Below are 16,038 nucleotides of genomic sequence, written 5' to 3' on the forward strand. Positions count from 1 at the left end.
AAAATTACTCTTCTAAGAAATGCAGATTTCTGAAGGATGATTCCTTTAGGAAGTATTTCATGTAATTAATCTTGGGTGGTTTAGGAAGAACTGCTTTGTTGTCTGGTTACTGGAGAAGAGAAGGAGTTGCCATTTTCCAAGCAGTAATTTACATGCAAATAACGATCAGGAGAAGCACGGAAAGCCGGCAGTAACCATGCAGCTGTTTGCATAGCCCTTGATTCGTAGGGATCCCCCCCAAGGAAGAGCAGAGATGAATGACCACTGAACACTTCCTGTTTCATCCATTTTTCTTTGCCATGGAAACGCTGTGTATGCTGCCAGCCGGACCAGTCTCCAGCTGAGAAGAGCTCAGTACTGGTTTATGAAGGGACCAACCGGTCAGAAAGGCCTGGAGAGTGCAGTATTCTCCTGGGCATCCTGAGCCACTGTCTGCGAGCAGAGACCACCCCACAGGCTCTGAGAAAGTTTCTTGTGTAGGGGACAATGAGTGTCTGCAATCATTTCCTATTTTTGAACCCAATTTTTTTCAAGTAGAGATTAAATCTCACACAGAGAGACATGGTTAATTTAGAAAATGTCTGTGGCTTATGGGGCAGAAATTCAAATTGATAGGCTTTCAGTTTGGCTTTTTTTTGGTAAAGTAAACTGAAATTCTGTGAACAATGCTTTTAGTTCTAAAAGCTATTCTGTCTTTTGTGAGATTTTTAAAATAGAAAGTCTTAACACGTAGGAATAAAAAACTAGGTACATGTTTTAGAAAAGAAAAAAACATCCTACTTATTAAAATAGCTTACTGTGTTCAATAGTTGACTATTAATTGCATGGTCAAGTAATTGCAGAAATGAAAAACCAGACACAATATTAAAATCAGTCTTTGAAATGGAAGAGATGTATTAGTTAAAATTTGAATGATTACAAACCCTTATTTACTTAGCCTGGCTGAAGAGAATAGATCAGCTTTAATGCTGCCTGATTTCAAGTCAGCTCCTCGTTATTGAAGAGTTTGCGACCAGTAATTTATTATTGACTGGGTGACTCATTTCTATATCAATGATAAAAACTTTTCTATGACCAAATAGTAAGAGGCAGGCAGGTTAAAGTCACTCTAATGGCAGGGTGGTACTGTCTGTTCACTGTCTTCTCTTGATATGTATGTATGTACGTACGTACGTAAGTACATGTGTATGTGTGTATGTACGTATGTATGTGTGTATGTATGTATGTATGTGTGTGTGTGTGTGTATGTTAAAGGAAATAGAACACCTCTGAGAACATCAGCAGCTCTCCTCTGCACGGTGAATAGCAGTGAGGAACTCTCCAGCAAGCTGGAACAGACATGGTCAGAAATACTGCCTCATAGTAAATTTAAAGCAATTACTTGTAAAAACATGTTCACATTTTAAAAACAATTGAATATCTTGATATTACTATGAACGTCGACAAATTCCTTAAATTAAGTATTAATGTGCCTGAAACACTGAAGGGGGTCACCCAGAAGACCAAAACTTTTAGATAAATGTTTCCAGTTCATAGTGAAATTTCAGAAGTCTGGCGTCAAGCATAGATCAAAATGTGGTGGCATTGGTTCCTCCTACATAGTCCAACGACACACCAAAAATCCACATTGAGGTAAATGGGAGACTCTGTTTAGCTGGCCCATTCACTCATTTTTCTGAGTAATGTATACCCATTGAAGGACAAATAGACAATAAATGTGCATGAAGGTAACAGTTGGGCTCATCATCTTAAAATCTAAGAAAAAAGCCACAGCTTTGTTAAAGATTTTACACAACTGGCTGCCTGACTAGAACTTCATGATTGTGGAAGTTTAGGAATGATGCAGATCCCAGGCCACATGCTGTGAGTTGTATTTATTCCCTGAGGTAGCTAGTCATTGCATATTTCTGTGTCTAACCTAATATCCTTGTGACTATCAGGTAAAACTTTTGGAATGCATTAGCTTGATTCACCACTGTTTTCCATGAAGACAAAAACCAAGAATGTCTTCACATGTCGGAAAAGCCCCATACTGTACTTTTCATTGTGCTCCTGTAACTCAACTTTCTATTGCCCCACCAGTGGATTTTTAAAATGCCGTGATTGATTGTTAACAAACAAGCGATTCAGCCGGCCTTCCTTCAGGGTCCTCACAACTGGTCAAGTCATCACCTGCCTCTGCCAGGTGTGCCAATAGTGTGTGGCCAATATAAGGACCCCTGGTGCCCTAGCTATCTTTGTATCTCTGTTCCAGCCTCTCTCTCTCTCTCCCTCTCTCCTTATGGCTCACTCATTGTCTCTATCTTTTCTCTGGCTCTCTCCCTCCCTTCCCACAATAAACTTCCTTATACCAGATCTGTTGCAGGGCTGCACAATTCCCCAAGGGGTACACCTTGGCATGGGCCTGCCATGATACTACTCACCGAATCATCATTATAAATCATAATATTAGTGCCATGTCTCAGATTTTATTTTGTTCTGTGATTTGAAGAATACACACACACACACACACACACACACACACACACACACAAACACACACACACATCCATGTTGGGGGGATGCTTTTTGAGGCAACATGAATCCATATTCCTAGGCCATGTTTATTCTCATTTAGTTCACAATAAAATATCCAAATACCTTTAATGTGTGAGCTGTACTTTATACTGACAGTGATTTCAAAAAAAAAAAAAAAAAAAATGCCATCCTTCAAAGTAAGTGTCCTGCGAAAATTAGGACACTGATGCTTCGATTACATTGTTCTTTCCAGGTACTCTGAAGTTTGGATCTGCCCTGGACCAGCCCAGTAATCACAGTGGAGTCTGTTACACCCCTCACACAGGGGTTTGCAGGTGGCTGAGGTTCTCCCAGGGTGACTTCCTAGAACTGATATTGGCTTGTGGGATTAACATTTGATGGACACATGCCCTGTAGAAGACATTTTAGATACAGTGTAAACTCCCAGAAGCACTGCTTGGGTATATACTTTCAGGACAATCACCTACTCATGTTCTACACAGTGGTGTTTTTCTTGTTCAGGCAAATTTCTATGACATAAGTGTGTTCCAAGAGTCATAAAGATGGAGTTGGAAAAGCCCTTATTTATTTTGTGGGGCAATAATGAGAGTTCAGAAAAATGACTCACTCAAGGTCATAAAACATTGGTGCTTGACCCAGATCAACCCAGGTCTTGAAAGCTCAGGCCAACATGTTTCTGAGCAAGGACAGCCTTTGAATTGAATAAAAATGCTATGTGCTCATAGAGAATTTACTTTCTCTGCAAAAGAGGGCCACAAGTCCTCTGAATGAAAACAAGCACGGACATACCCGTCTCTGCTTGCTTCTTAGTTTTTTCAGAACACAAGCCCAGCCTTGTAAGAATTGCAGGCCCTGTGACTTTGATGGGCACATTTACTGGCTGAAAGAGAATCAGAGAAGCCGAGAATTTTTTCACCTGCCACCTGTGATGTGCTTTCAAGGCAGGCAATTCAATTTGCACCATTATCTCAAGAGAGTTCCATGGCAATGCAAGCGAGCTGTGCTATTTAAATCTTACAGCTTGCCTGTTATCAAACACTCAGAGATTCAAGAAGAAAAGTTAGAATATCTCAAGGTTTGTTTTCTAAAGCTGACATTAGTCAAGAATCATACATTAAGACTTATAAAACATAGATTACCCTATCACTATTATGTAGGGCAATGTAAAAGTAAAGTAGCATATTACACTTTCCTCTATGTGGCTCTCAGAAGCTGTTTGTTCATACCTTGAAAAGAATTAAATAAATAAAGAAGGCTGGATTGAGTTACCTCTTTTATTCAGGTTATTAAGGTTCACAAAATGATTTTCACTAAAATCAATTCTCTGGTAGAGGAGAAATAAAAAGGAAAATAGTAGGGGGTATCGGTAAATAGAGGGTGCTTTAACTTAGGCGGGATAAGAAGACAAGTACAGAAGAAGGAGGAAGGAGGGTAAAATAACATGAAGATGTCTGAAAAAATCATAAGCAATCATTATTATTTACGTACTTAAATTATATGTAGTACATATGTCTGTCAATACATACAGATACATGGTTTAAATGAAAATGTCACATCTGGGCTGATACTGTTTTTTCGAAGAGCCATAGACCATCCAACAAAAGCCCTAACATCACGCATGAGAATCCCCCTTTTGAGTTGCTCAGAGTTGTTCCAAAAACCTCCTTAAACAGAGGTAAAAGGTGAATATGTTTTGCTAAATACACCATGGATTTTGGATATAGGAGGACCCAGAGAGCCTGCTCTTGATCTGACCTGAAAGCCTTCTTCCTGATGACAAGCTTTCATGTTACCAGAATGTACCACACAAGCTTTCAAGGGAAGGCAGAACCAATAGTCCTAACCAGCTATGATGCTTTTAAGACTAATGATCACCTTTCTCGCTCCCCGGCCATCTTGGCAGCTGATCTTGGTTGGAGATTGTCCTGCACCTAAGGCAGGAAGATGGTGGCCACAAAGAAGATGAAAAAGTCTCTAGAGTCGATCAACTCTGGGCTCCAGCTTGTTGGGAAAGTGGAAAGCATGTCCTGGGATACAAACAGACTCTGAAGATGATCAGACAAGGCAAAGCGAAATTGGTTATCCTCACCAACAACTGGCCAGCTTTGAGGAAATCTAAAATAGAGTACTATGCCATGTTGTCTAAAACTGGTGTCCATCACTACAGTGGCAATAATATTGAATTGGGCACAGTGTGTGGAAAATACCACAGAGTATGCATGCATACTGCCTATCATTGACCTAGGTGATTCTGATATTATTAGAAGCATGGCAGAACAGACTGGTGAAAAGTAAACCAGGGAAGTTTTCCTTTAATAAAACTTTGCCAGAGCTCCTTTTGAAAAAAAAAAAAAAAAAAAAAGAATAATGACCATCAAGGCAGGAAACCCTATGGAGTACAATAATGGCTTGCATATTTTGTTGATAACCAACAGCTCTCCAATTGCATTTAAGGCCTACTCAACAAGAGGAAAATCATGACTGGTACTAGAAACCTAGCCAACTACCTGGGACTAGACAGGTCATGAACCTTAGAGGAGCACTTGCAACTACCTATATATAGGTAAGTGTAGCTCTCATCCCTCACCAAATAAATTTCCCTTCGCGATAGATAGAAACCATTACAGAAAATCCGGAACCAGTCAAAAGGCAGAGAATGTGTCTATGAGCTGTCCAGCTCATCTGATACATCTATGCCATAGTTTGAACAGTCTGGGGTCAGGGATAATTGCATGAAGATTGTAAGAGCCAGAGGAAGGGTGTGGGGCATTGCTGACAGACTGTATCTCCTAGAAGCTACCATCATGAAGTCTCTAAACAAAACCTGAGCAAGTATAACATTAAAGAGACACACTAACATGAAAGAGGAGAAGGCCAAAGGCCTCAACCCTAGACAAAGAATTCCAGGTAACTAAGGAATTCTGAGTGTGGGAGAAATAATCTTCTCCAGGAATGGAAGAGCACACCACTTGGTTATTCAATACCAAGTAATCAGTCATGAAATCATATACTTATGGGTATCATATGGACTGATCAGGTTGCACATGTATTTAGGTATATGTATATATGCATAAACACACACAGACACATATACACACATGAACAACAACTAAAGAAAAAGAGGCCATGAATTCAACAGATGGTGAAATTGAGGTACATGGAATGGTTTAGAGGGAGAAAAGGGAAGGATGAAAATGATATACAACTTAAATATCATAAAAAGTAATAATTATGATAATCAAGCTAGAAATATGAGAACATGCTATGCCTACACTCTTGCACATATAATTTATAATTGTCATTTAAATTAAATAGACCGTCATCCATATTTCATGATGTGTTTTAGAAATTGTAATATCATACACAAATATAAGTGTGCTGGCTAGTTTTAAGTCATAAGCTAGAGTCATCTAAAAGGATGCAAACTCAATTGAGAAAATGCCTCCATAAAATCCAGTTGTAGGATATTTTCTTAATTAATGACTGATGGGGGAAGGGCCAGCCCGTTGTGGGTGGTGCCATTCCTGGGCTCATGGTCCAGGTATTTTAAAGAAAGGAGTCTGAGCACATCATGATGAGAAAGCTAGTAAGCAGAACCCATCTTTGGCCTCTATCTCAGCTCCTGTCTCCAGGTTACAGCCCTATGTGAGCTGCGGTCCTGACTTCCTTCATTGACGGACTACGGGTGCAGAAACGTAGTCAAATAAAGCCTTTCCTCCCCATCTTGCTTTTGGTTATGCCCAGCATAGTGGTAGTAACCCTGACTAAGACAGTAGGTTGACACCTTTTTGCTGTACTAGTTTAGTTGTTTAGCTCTCAACAAGGGAAGAGGTAGATATATTCTACCTTATTTGAAGACGCTGTTCATAGGATTAGACACAGGTGTTTTCTGCTGTCTGAGCATCCAGAAGGATAAAGGCTCCAGCCTCTGCTTGCTGCAGCGGATGAACCTCATTGTTTCCTTTTGGTGTAAAAACAATGTATGCTTGGTGCTCAGGCCTGGGCCAGGTGCTGGGATGGCTTACTGTTCTACTGGCAGAGAGAGACTGTCTTGGGCACCAGGAGAACCTAAGTCCGGGCAGAAGGCATTGTCTTCCAAATGCACCAATGGCTCCAGGCATTTCCATCCAACACTTTCTTCTCTATCCTCCTCAGAGCCACTAGCCTGTATTTCTCCTGTGCAGACATCAATGGCCTCACAGAAGGAACTATTTGGCTTCTGAGTCCCAAACTCAAAAGTCTCTCTGGGTATTAAAGTAAAGCACAGTTACCTGATCTTTTGAAAAAATCGGACTGTTATCTGCCATTATTTGTACTCAAATCTCTCCCTTTCTGTCTTCTGTCACTGTCTGTCTGCCTATTTGTCTGTCTGTCTGTCTGTCTGTATCTATCTATCTATCTATCTATCTATCTATCTATCTATCTATCTATCTACTCTCTCTCTGTCTCTCTCTCTTTGAAAAACAAAACTGGCTTTAAATTTGCAATCTTGATTTAGCCTCTGGAATTCTGGGATTACACTCGTGCACAATGAAGCTTATCATCATATACTGAATCTTTTGTGTTTTACAAGTTTTTTCAACTTCGGGAAACACAAACAATGCAGATGCAGTATGCCTTTCTGTCCTCAGTTTCTCTGTTAAATTTGTATTTGCGGGGCATTTCTAAGTGCCAGACCTAGTATAAGAGTGCAGGAAACAACCTTCTTTAATACATATTGCTCAGACTCTTCACCCAAAATAGTTTCTCGCAAGGTTTTTTTTGATTGTTTTGGTTCACTAAACATACATATATACATATGTGTGCATATGTCGTTTCTTTGCATGCATTTTAATAACTCAATAAATATGTCTTGCTACTGGTTGAGAAGAGTAGCATATGAAAAGTAGCATACTTTCTTCTCCTTTCCAATCTATTCAATTTGGCAATGGTAATCAAAAGTCCTCTTGAAACAGCCACATATGGAAAGCATGGCAGGAGCAAAAGGCCACTTTGTGAGCTAAATAGCCAGTATTTCTATACTTGAAACCAGACACAACAAGCTAATGCCATATTAGTCATATCTTTCTTGTTTATTCTAAGCTTCCTGCTGGGTCCACAGTTCACTTGCTCTTTGAAGAAGAGGCAATCCTACAGAAAGGCCTATTGCAGAGCTAGTCCTGTGAGCATCTGAGTGCTGTGCAATAGTAGCAATGTGAGATCTGATGTTTACAGTAGACACTATCACTGTTGTCTCATAGAATGGGAGACAGGGATAACCTGGAAAAGGGAAACAGAATGGTGCGTAGTCCTTATCTGTCTTTGTAAATGCTGTTTTTTTTTTTTCCTTGGGTTTTTGCCTTTTGGAGACAGGGTTTCTCTGTGTAATGGCTCTGGCTGTCCTGGAACTCACTCTATAGACCAGAACACAGAGATTTATCTGCCTTTGACTCCTGAATGCTGGGATTAAGATGTGTCTCACTACTGCCCAACTGTAATTCCCATGATGTTAATGTTCTAGACAGAGGCTATGACTTGACTTCAATAATGACAGACTAAGTAAAGTGGAAGGAAGCATATGTCTCTCTCTGTTTTCCCTCCATGATGGGGTGAAATAGCTAATGCCAATAAGTAATCCAAAAGGCCTCTCACAAAGTGCTCCCACTGCATGGGCAAATCAACAGTACTGATTTAGGTTTTTGGTCCTTTCTTATATATAAATATATTGTTTCCATCTTAATCTTTCAATCTTTCAACCAGGTATTCTTCCCTCTCCAGTCATACGGTTTTTAAAAATTGTTTTATTTTATATCAGAACCTATTTGAAAATTTCACCATTTCTTTACCTTTCGGTAATTTACCCATTTGATCAATTTAAAAACAAATCAACCATTCCAAGTAAAGAAAGTGTGTCCACTCTGCTCTCCAGTCTTTCATAAGGAATGAAAATGGGACTGGCTACATTTAATCAAGCTCTACAAAGATGCTGTGACAAGTGCCTTACACGTTTGTAAATAAGTGTCAGAATGGTACAGTTCAGCATGGACTGATTTAGAGTGGAACAAAGACACCGTGGGAAGTGTGGGGCGCATGCATGTTCTGAGCATATGTACTATCAGCTTGTATTGTCAGCCAGAGCATTTCAACTGGTGTCAGCAGAGGCATCATTGGAAGCATCCAGTATAGTCTGCAAACTCAGAATCTTCACCTTAGGACCACAGAGTCTCCCCAGCTCTTCTTCCTCTTGACAGAGTCAAAGGAGGGCAGCTGGCTACTCTGTGTATTATCTGTGAACACCCATGGTGTCGGCTTTGGGCAGCTGTACCTGTCAGCATTCATGGAAATCGGATGAGAACAGGGAACAACAGCCTGACTGGTAATTCACTCACATGGAGTCGGCCAAGTGCCTTTTTTGTACATGCTAGTGGCTAACACATGTTATATGACCTCTACAAATTCAAGTCAGCAATGTGACAATTTGCTTGTCCTCTTGACTCAACCCAGAAACACTTGAGAAAAGAATCTCAACTGAGGAATTTTCTGGAGCAGCTTGTGATGTTCTTGATTGTTAGTTAATGTGGGAGGACCACCTGGAGGTGGGTGCCATCAACCCCTGTTCACGGGCTGGGGCGTGAAATGTATGAGTAAAGAAAACTAGCTGAGCATATGCAAGCTAGCCAGCAGGAAAGCTGCATTTGTTTCTCTCTGCTCTTGACTGTGAGTATGATGGGATCAGCTCCTTGACTTTGTCTCACCTTCCCCTCAAGGATGCACTGCAACCAGGAAATGTAAAGCGGATTAACCCTTTTATGCTGGAAGATGCTTTTGATCAGGGTGTTAGAATGCAACATACAGAAATGAAGCTAGAAAAAGTCGGGAGCAGCAGTCTATGTGATCAGAAGGTGTCAGAATGAATAATTATGAAGACTTTTGATGACAACTCTGTTGGGAAAATGAAGCATCTTAGGAAACATATCTCGATCTTTTTTTTTTTTATTGTGAGAAGATTTTATTTTACTTTAATTTTTATTTTTTATTTCTTATTAATTCATTCATATTACATCTTAATAGTTATCCCATCCCTTGTATCTTCCCATTCCTCCCTCCCTCCTGCTTTCCCCCTTACTCCTCTTCCCTATAACTGTGACTGAGGGGAACCTCCTCCCCTTGTATATGCTCATAGGCTACCAAGTCTCTTCTTGGTAGCCTGCTATCCTTCCTCTGAGTGCCCCCAGGCCTCCCCATCAAGGGGACATGGTCAAATATGGGGCACCAGAGTTCCTGTGAAAGTCACTCAACTGTGGAGAATGTCCTGTCCATTGGCTAGATCTGGGTCAGGGTTCGATGTTTACTGCATGCAAACTAGTACATATCTCGATCTTATAACTTGGAGAAAACCATGGAATGGGTAGGCTACAAATCTACTGCATCTATGAAACATAGAAAGACAAAGAATGCATAAGTAGCTGCATGAAGTCCCCAAAGTACTCCAGTTTCTACAAATCAAAGTGTTGAGGGGTGGTTTCCAGCAGTTGAGCTAATAGGGAAATGGCATTTATTGATCAGCAGGTATAGAGTCTCAGTGTAAGAAAGTAATCTATGGAGAACTGCCACACAGTGCTGTACCCAGGGCCAGTGACTATAAATTATTCACTTGAGGCAAGAGGATAGGTTGCATTGAACTATTTTTACTATGATAAAATAATTTTAAAAAACCAAACAGCTTAATTCTTAAGTGGCAGGAAAACAAAAGATAAAACATGAGTGCTGTGGGAGGAAGGAGGAGCTGCTGTCGTTTCTTCTGTTGCACGTGATGGATGTGAGGAGGAGAGTGGGGACAGTAAGCCTTCTAAACCACAGACTGCATCTTTCAGCCTTAGCAATTGCTTCTAGGACATGCACGTCCCTTTGCTTCTGAGCTACCAGGCTACAGTTGGCTGATTGGTGCTTGTCACTCGTTTGGTCCTTTAATTTCGACATGTATCATCTTGTTCTCTTAATCTCTCTGCTCATATTCATTTACCTCTCTAAAGTGAGGTGCTAACTAGATAACATCCCCTAAATAGAAAACACTTACATATTAATCATGTGAACCTGCAAAGTTAGCTAAGTGGAAACATGGAATTAATCTCTCCTCTTTCTGCTCTCTAGTATCTGATTTTTGGCTGTCATTTATAGCTGGTTTTAGTGTTGCCAGGTTCCACATTAAACGTAAAGTATTTTCGTCTTTCTTGGACTGTCTGTCTCTGCCCCCTTTTTCTTTCCTCTGTCTTCTCCCATGAAATTAGACATTCACATGAGTATACACCACACACACACACACACACACACACACACGCACGCACATTCTGTTACAGTGAAGTTCAGTCTTACAAATCCACCTCCACACACATTGTTCACATTGGCACTTTGTAAAGAACTCTGTTCTCTCAAGGATACGGCTTTCTATGGCCTGTGGTACTCAGTGGGCTGCAGCATTTCCAGGATCATATGCACAGATGCTGAACGCTAATAAAGCAGTATCACTGATGCTATGAGAGTCTAATCATTCTGAAATAAAACATCCCAGACTGAAGGAGCATCAATCGCGTGCTTCAGTGTTGTCATGGTAAATGGCTCCCTTGACCTTGCGCTCCTATCAATCTCTGGTTCTGAAGATGCAGTCAAATTTGTCATTGGGCATTTAATTAAATACAAAGCCCTTCAAGGTACCATTTGCAGCAAATACCAGTCACATTTTCTCCCAGTGTAGAAAATTATAGTCTCTAACATGGACTTCAAATTAGACTGAATACTTTGTTTTGTACTATTTGGTTTATAAATTGTTCCTTTTCCTTCTCTAGTGCATTTTATAACATCTAATGAGAAAACTCATATCTAAGCTTATGTTCTCATTAAGGCCCTGAGGACACGTTGCTTCTAGAAAGTTCAGAGTACAGTTCAAGTATGTATTGAGGGAAAATAATCTTCCCACATTATTGCAAAATATCAAACTGGCGGGAACTTACAATTACACATAAAGTAGTGTTACTTTGTAAACCCATCACAGCCATCTCCCTAAGTGCTCAGAACGAATTGCTTCTAAGACTTCTAGGAGTCATAGAGAAAATTCAGTTTGTGTCATGTTCTAAGTTTCTAATGCAGCAGGTGGAGCATGGGTGTGAACGGTAGACTGCAGCACGTGGAACATAGGTGTGAATTAGGTATCTGAAGCAGGTGGAGGATGAGTGTGAATGGGGAGACTGCAGCAGGTGGAACATGGGTGTGAATGTGAATAAGGTAGAGCATGGGTGTGAATGGGAGACAGCAACAGGCGGAGAATGGGTGTGACTGGGAGACTGCAGCAGGTGGAACATGGGTGTTAATGGGAGACTGCAGCAGATGAAACATGGGTGTGAATGGGAGACTGAAGCGGGTGGAGCATGGGTGTGACTGGGAGACTGCAGCAGGTGGAACATGGGTGTGAATGGGAGACTGCAGCAGGTGGAGCACAGGTGTGAATGGGAGAATGAAGCAAGTGGAGCATGGGTGTGAATGAGAATGAAGCAGGTGGAGCATAGGTGTGAATAGGAGAATGAAGCAGGTGGAGAGTGGTGTAAACGGGGAGACTGCAGCAGGTGGAGTATGGGTGTGAATGGGAGAATGAAGCAGGTGGAGCATGGGTGTGAATAGGAGAATGAAGCAGATGGAGAGTGGTGTAAACGGGGAGACTACAGCTGGTGGAGTATGGGTGTGAATGGGAGAATGAAGCAGGTGGAGCATAGGTGTGAATAGGAGAATGAAGCAGGTGGAGAGTGGTGTGAACGGGGAGACTACAGCTGGTGGAGGTTGGATGTGAAGCAGGTGGAGCATGGGTGTGAATGAGGTATCTTAATCAGGAGGGTCATGGGTGTGAACATGGTGACTAGAAGGCCAAAGATATATAAGATGAGTCTCTACGTCACAATTTACATGGACCTCTATGCCTGTAGCTTATGTCTTGAAAATAAGGATTTTCATTTACTTTATAAGGTATAAAGTACAATTTACTATATAAGCTATTCAAAGAAACTTTTGATGGATAGATTTGTGGTAATTTAGAGAAAAAACAAACAAACAAACAAAAACCTCTATCAGCCCAGCAAAGGTGGCAGGCTCCATCCGTCTGTGTAACAGTTGTTTTGTCTGGTTTTATACAGTCCTTCCCCTTAGCTGTGGAAGTAACATCTGACATCATATTCCACTTCACTCTGCCCTAATTTTAGGAACCACTGTGGTATTTCGATTAAAACGCAACATCTAACTACAACATCTGGAAACGAGCCTTCAGCTCCATAATCTAGTGCATGCTGGGGGTTGTTGGAAAGTCATAATTAGGATGGTGCAATATTGTTTATGCCATGAAATTTTTTCATTAAGTCTATTGACCTCATGCTAAGATAGAAAATTATTTTTAATAAATAAGAATTTATCAACCAGTTGTCAGAAACTTTTAAATTTTACACCAGGGGCTTTCATTTTCCTCAGAATCTGCAGGGTACCTGGCACAAAGGAAATAAAGGGCTAACTTATGGAGGAGATGGGCAGGGGAGGAGTGAAGGGAAAGTGGTCTTGAGGATCTGTTTATTGATTTAAGTTTATTATTAGTCTACTCTCTTAGTGTTTAAGCTATGTTTGGAAAATAAAAACTCCAAGCTCACTCTGTAAGCTACTAAATTTGGATGAGAATATTTTATTTGAACTTTTAGTCTTAGGCATAATCAGCTATAGTATTAGTTCATAGGCTTTCGGCATACCCAAAATAAAAAGTAACTAAATTGCTTTCAGAGCTGACTGCCCTCTGATGGTACTCCGATGGTCTATGCCCTCAAATGCAAGATTGGGTATTTTTGGTGATTTTGACAATGGTATATTTAGCCTCATAATATCTGGATATAGCAAACATTTTATACATAACTGTGGCAATGTATACTGTTTTCCTGTGACAGAATGACAGACAGAAAGAGAGAGGGGGAGAGAGAGATTATTATTTCCTTTTCTTGCTTCCAGAAACAACATATTTGTGCTCAAAATTGGATAGTATAGAAATCTGAACATGTGCGTACGTGTGGGTGCACAAAGATACAGGTGTGTGCACAGGTGGGACACATGTTGATAATGGATGCCTTCCCTTTGAAGAAGGTGCATATTATAAAGATTGACCTTTCAGTATAATTGTTTGCTGTTTCGTGGAGCTTGGGAAAGCCTGCACACTTACAAAGCTGGCTGATGGTATCTGGAGTTGGAAGAAGGGTGCAGTGCAGAAGGCAGTGCAGACCACGGAGAGGAGAAATAGAAGCAGGACGAAGGCAAGAACACAAGCGGCTCTTAGACCCAGATTAAATGCAGACTCAGGCAAGTGGCTGCTCGCCTTCCTTTCCTCACTACTCTCCTGCACCTATGAACACTGCAGACCAGGAAACACCTTCAGCTGAGTTTGTTCCGAAATGCTGCCATTCACAGGCCAGGCATCTGGGAGCATGCTTTGGTTTCACTGACAAAGGTCGCACATTGTTCTTCCTTTTGAAGTGCTGTGGCTCTGGTCATACTGATATGACATATTTTTCTACTTAAAAATATCAGCGTTGGTATCGATTTTAGAAAACTTCCTTAAAGCTTTGCTGTTCTGCTGCCTGGAATCTTCTTGATTACAAAATATTATAGAAATAGCCAATGAGTAAAACCAGTGACCCCTGGGTTCTAATCTTCCTATCTACCCACAGCAGCAGAGAACCTGGTGGGAGCTTATCCAACCCCCTTTAGTTCAGGTAACTAACTACTCTGAATAAATTTACCCCTGAGAGTTGGTTATCAGAATTGCAAACTAGGCACACTAAGAGTTATTTTTCCTTCCATTTTGATAAGTATGATCTGCCTAAAAGAAAGCAAGACAGCCAGTCCTGCCTTCATTCCAGGCCTCCTGCGAGAATGCCTGCTTCTCTTCTTGTCAAGGCTGTTGCTTTACAAGAGAGCACAGCATAAGCAATCTAGGTGATACCAGGCATGGCGCCACCTTTAATCTCAATACTCCCGAGTTGGAGACGAGTAGATCTCTGGGAGTTCAAGGTGAGCCTGGTCTATATACAGAGTCCAGGACAGTCAAAACCATGTAGTGAGCCAGCCAGGCGTGGTGGTGCAAGCCTTTAATCCCAGCACTCCAAGAGGCAGAGCCAGGTGGATCTCTGTGAGTTCAAGATCAGCCTGGTCTGCAGAGCAAGTTCCAGGACAGCCAGGGTCACCCAGAGGAACCCTGTCTCAAAAAAACAAGACAAAGAAAAATAACTTTAGAAAGGAGGAACGTAGGTGAGCATACCCCAGATACAGTGGAGAATTATCATGTCCGACAGAAGGGAAGAGAATCAGACCTCTCTGTGAAGGTTACTGTGGGTATTTAATTAAAATGAGCAAGGCCAACACATTCAGGCAAAAATCTGGTGGAGACGTAAGATAGGTTACTAATGGAGGTTCCATTTCAACACATTATAATATGCTAGATTTATGGGGAAATGCCTTGTGTTGTGTCCAGTTGTGTAATGTATTCAAAGCCAACTTTTCCCTTTTCCCAAGAGTTACTGCTCATGATGTCTTACAGCACTTTCCTTCTGTGCAGCCAAGATTGAATTTGACAGTATTAGAAAGTATCTAGTATAATACTTGACTTCTGTGAATAAACACTGAGCAATAGTTAGTGTGTCCAGTTTTTTTTTTTCTAGAACATTTTGCTACCGTGCCTGACTATACCAAAATGTTTGAAAACTTCTCATTTGAAAAAAGTGACATTTCTATCTTCTCTTCACAGGCTCCGTTGATTGTTGATGTTTATGGTAATATGTGAGAAACAAAGAGTTTGGCAATTCAATTGTATTCAACAAAATATAATAGAAAATCTTCATCAAGAACAACACAAGTTTTTACAACTCCAACTCACCATGTAATTCCCCAACCTCTCCCACTCCCAGAGCATTATCATTAGTACCTAGTATCAGGAAGTTGCTCTCTGTAAGCCCAGCATTGCTCCTGTTACAGAACATCTCACAGAAGCTCCCTCCCTCTAACTGGAGAGTTTCTCTTAGTTATTATTTCCAGTCCCAGTGTGATAGCTACAGGCATTGCTGGGTAGATTAAAGGTTATGAAAATTATCACCCTTCCCAACTCCACTCTGCCTGGAGTAGGATTCACACAGTGAAGATAACTCTTACAGGGGAGTGAGCTCTTGGGATGGAGGGAGGGACATCAAGCTCTAGCCCAGTGTTGATTCACAGGTACACTTGAAAGGAAAAATGTACCAGCTACATAGAACTTCAGCATACCTAGGCAAGGGGAGTGAGTGGTCAGTAACATTATGGGTGTATTGGCCCTAGTTTAACAAAAAAAAAATGTAGTAAGTGTTCAAATTCCCATTACAAGGTTGTCAGAGCAAAATTAGTGCATAGTGCACTCCAAGACACAAATTGTTCTGAATTTATTGATGTGTGAAATCAAAGTTAGGCAAAATGCTAACA

General features: G+C 40.9%; 1 protein-coding gene and 1 pseudogene across 1 annotated transcript in view; one reads left to right on the forward strand and one right to left on the reverse strand.

Annotated features, from left to right (window-relative positions):
- Positions 1–16,038, reverse strand: part of Cntn5 (contactin 5) — a 445,387-nt gene that overhangs the window by 218,354 nt on the left and 210,995 nt on the right. The window lies entirely within an intron of this gene.
- Positions 4,483–4,833, forward strand: LOC127198109 (60S ribosomal protein L30-like; annotated as a pseudogene).

This window comes from Acomys russatus, chromosome 14, assembly GCF_903995435.1.
Source record: "Acomys russatus chromosome 14, mAcoRus1.1, whole genome shotgun sequence".
Taxonomy (NCBI): domain Eukaryota; kingdom Metazoa; phylum Chordata; class Mammalia; order Rodentia; family Muridae; genus Acomys; species Acomys russatus.